Source organism: Garra rufa, chromosome 24, assembly GCF_049309525.1.
Source record: "Garra rufa chromosome 24, GarRuf1.0, whole genome shotgun sequence".
Taxonomy (NCBI): domain Eukaryota; kingdom Metazoa; phylum Chordata; class Actinopteri; order Cypriniformes; family Cyprinidae; genus Garra; species Garra rufa.
The window spans coordinates 26,537,898-26,541,913 of record NC_133384.1 but is presented as its reverse complement, the minus strand read 5'-3'; the positions used below and the strand labels follow the sequence as shown (position 1 = coordinate 26,541,913).

At 32.4% G+C, this 4,016-nt stretch overlaps 1 protein-coding gene across 2 annotated transcripts in view; it reads left to right on the top strand.

The window, feature by feature from the left end:
• The first annotated feature begins 2,811 nt into the window (after positions 1-2,811).
• stag1b (STAG1 cohesin complex component b) overlaps positions 2,812-4,016 on the top strand; it is a 31,070-nt gene continuing 29,865 nt past the window's right edge. For both annotated transcript variants that reach the window (XM_073830383.1, XM_073830382.1), the window contains exon 1: positions 2,812-2,939. The gene's annotated coding sequence lies outside the window, so the exon portion shown is untranslated. The remainder of the gene's footprint in view (positions 2,940-4,016) is intronic.

Below are 4,016 nucleotides of genomic sequence, written 5' to 3'. Positions count from 1 at the left end.
TCCCGCCCAGAACCGCTTTATTGACTAGCCCGCCCACTCTCCACTGCGGCCCTTTCAATAACTCAACGGCTGTGTATTCTACGTGCGTTTGGCTGCAGTTCAATGAGCGCTGTTGATAGGGGGCGCGATGAGACAACGAATTGTTGAGCTTTTTTTTTTATTTTTCTGTTCATGACCTCATCGCAAAAGGCTAATTTTTAGACCCATGTAAATTATGCTGGTGCGTAATATATCTAAAATGTATTAAATGATGTTGAAGTCTTTGTAAAGCACTGGTAGCGCTATATCTCACAAGAATGTAGCCAATCAGGATCTTCACTGAGCTGCGTGTGACTCATTGTGTGTGAGAGTGGATGGTCTGGATTGTGTTAGAAGATTCTGTGCTTCCGTTTCATCTGTGAGATAATTCGGTTGGTTGAGATAGACTACGGATACTGATTAGGGCCAAAAAGTATTTCTGAACTTTTGTAAATGTGCTAAGATCTTTTTCATATCTTTTTGCAACCTATCCACCATCTCAGTATTGTCTGGCAAAGTGAACACAGGTGTAATAGTGAGAGATTGTATTACCCAGGAAAAGTTAACCAGGAAGAAAACATTTCTATAAGCTATTTCGTAATATTCTATTCTAGGCTTATCTATGTTTAGTATGGGTTTAGTGGCTCTGCAGACACAATAATGGCCTGTAAGCCAGATAAAGTACCTCTGTCTGGAGTCTTAGGGCTTATTTATCCTTAGTTAATATGGAGTTGTTTATTTAATATTTTCAATATTCAATCAAAGTATTTGACATAAATAGAACGCATGCATGTTCTTCTGTCCCGTCAATAAGAAAAACACACCCTTTTTTAGTCATGATGACCAATCAGATATTTTGTACATAACGCATGTACAGAAAATATTTAATATTGCTAATATTGCAATTTTATACATTTGTAATTTAATATATTGTTTTATTTAAAACAATTATAATTTGTATTAATAATTTGTATTTTTATTTGTATATAATAATTGGTAATAATTTGTTTTGGTATGCAAACATTCTATGAAATGTTCTCATATTAATATATTTTTTTGTAGTTTTAATCATTTGTATACCACATTTTTATTTTTATTTGTATATAATAATCTGTATAATTTGTCTTTTTTGTATGTAAAAAATCTATCAAATGTTCCCATGTTAATATATCTTTGTAGTTTTAATACAATTATAATTTGTATTTTTATTTATATATTATAATCAGTATAATTTGTGATTTTGGTATGTAAACATTCCATGAAATGTTCCTATATTAATATATAAATTTTTGTAGTTTTAATACAATTATAATTTGTATTAATAATTTGTATTTTTATTTACGTAATAAGGTACGTAATAATCAGTAGGCTATAATTTTATTTTTGATATGCAAACATTGATATTGAATATGATTTGTAAGGATAGGACAATATTTGTTCGAGATACATCTATTTGAAAATCTGGAATCTGAGGGTGCAAAAAAATCTAAATACTGAGAAAATCACCTTTAAACTTCTCCAAATTAAGTTCTTAACAATGCATATTACTAATCAAAAATTACATTTTGATATATTTATAGTAGGAATTTTACAAAAAAATCTTCATGGAACATGATCTTTACTTAATTTCCTAATGATTTTTGGCATAAAAGAAAAATCAATAATTTTGACCCATACAATGTATTTTTGGCTATTGCTACGAACATACCCCAGCGACTTAAGACTGGTTTTGTGGTCCAGGGTCACATATTTTCTGTAATTTTAATCATTTGTATTTTTATTTGTATATAATAATTGGTCATTTGTATTTTTTGTATGCAAACATCCTATGAAATGTTCCCATATAAATATATTTTTGTAGATTTAATACAATTATAATTTGTATTAATTATTTGTATTTTTATTTGTACGTAATAATCAGCAGCCTATAATTTGTATTTTTGATATGCAAACATTCTATGAAATGTCCCCATATTAATATATTTTCTGTAATTTTAATCATTTGTATTTTTATTTGTATATAATAATTGGTCATTTGTATTTTTTGTAAGCAAACATCCTATGAAATGTTCCCATATAAATATATTTTTGTAGTTTTAATACAATTATAATTTGTATTTTTATTTGTATATAATAATTGTATAATTTTTTTTGTATGTAAACATTCTATGTTCCCATCTAATGTTCCCATATTAATATATTTTTGTAGTTTTAATAATTTTTATTTTTATTTGTATATAAAAATCAGTATAATTTGTATTTTTGGTATGTAAACATTCTATAAAATGTTCCCATATTTAAAAAAAAATCTAAAATGCAATGCAATACATTTAATTGTATTGAAAGAGAAAATTCACCATTTTAATACTATGCCTATAATATAATCAAAAAAAATATTGAGGGAAAAAATACAACCTCATTTATTTGTTTGTTTGTTTATTTACTTATTTGTGGTTAATTAAAACCAAAAAGAAAAGTCTAGGTACATGCCAAAATGATTTTAATAAAAAAAAAAAAAAAAACGACGAAAAAATAAACATACTTACTGTATTTTGGTTGATGTGCTTCGAAAAAACCCTACAGAATCACATATGATCATGAGGGACTCAAAAGGCAACCTTTGCGAAAAACGACCCATCTACGGTAAACTTTATCTCTTTTTCTCTCCCAAACAAGGCTTTTATTTGTGCTTTGTGTAAAAATAACCTTTGTCCACCAGGAGGCGACCTCGGATCAGTCTCCCATCGCGCCATTTCGTTGCGGTAAAAGCCGCCAGATGGCAGTTTAGGATTGCTTCTCTCACGAAAGGCGCGGTTCTGCTTCAGGTCTAATTTACAATATAAAAACATAAACTATTTGGGCAATTATTCGCGCCAATTATCACTGACGCGTGTCCCGGAGGACCCCTTTTAGCGGTTGAGGTGAGTTTGTACGAGTTTTGTAACAATTGACTCTGAATCTTTCCGTGGGGTGCGCGCTCACTGCGTAAATCGAGCTTGCATTAAAGATGGAGGACATGCAAGAGGGAGTGTGTGTGTGTGTGTGCGCGCGTGTGTGTGTATGTGTGTGCGTGCAGGGGGGATGGGATCAATTCTCTTAGGACAGTGTGTGCGTGTGCATGCCCCCTGTCCTTAGTGGCACCGTCTTCCCTTTCGCTCATAGCTATATTATCTTACTAAGCTGAGGTGCATGTGTTTTGGTCTGTTATTGCAGGGACGACTGTGACATTATGTCTTCCTGCCGCCATGCACGCGCACAGACAGGCGCGCGAGATTCTCAACTGCTGTTGTTCTCTGATACACTCGTGCGGGTCGCTGCTCGTTTCAAATGTAATGTCTGGTTTGTGTACTTACAGCTAGTTTCCAACACTTCCACGAGTTGTCACGAATAATATGCTGTATCTACAGACCTAAGAGACGGAGGTTGGTGTTGGTTAAGTAATGTGAGTCAGTAAAACATAAACACCTCAACTTTTTGGTCCGAAACGTGCTTGGTTAACTAACGTAAAGCATCTGAGGGGGAAGATGTGTACAACTTACGTATTTTCAATCATTCAGAATTCAATTGTTGTTCTTCGTACTCGGTTAAAAAACACTGATGTCCAAAGTTAGCCGGTAACGTTAGTTACCTCATGAAGGTTTTGTTTTTATGAGGAGAGGAGGAGTTTAGACTAGTTCAGAGGCTAGTTCAAGGACTATCTGTTTTTTGATCACTAAACTGAGCAATAAAACACTTCCAGGCTCAATATGTTTTTATATTAATTCTGACTAAAAGAAGTTATGTTGTGTATAACTTCTTGACTAGCATAACATGCTCACTGGAGCATCATTTTGTGTTTGTAATATATAATCTAACTAATAATCTGTTTGCTAACCAAGATGCTCAGTTCCTCTATCCAGACTGACTGAATAAATGCTGTATGATCCTTTGAGAGCTGTTTACCCATCAATTAGTTTTCTGTTTATATTCCAGTGCTGTAATGTACACTACACACTTCA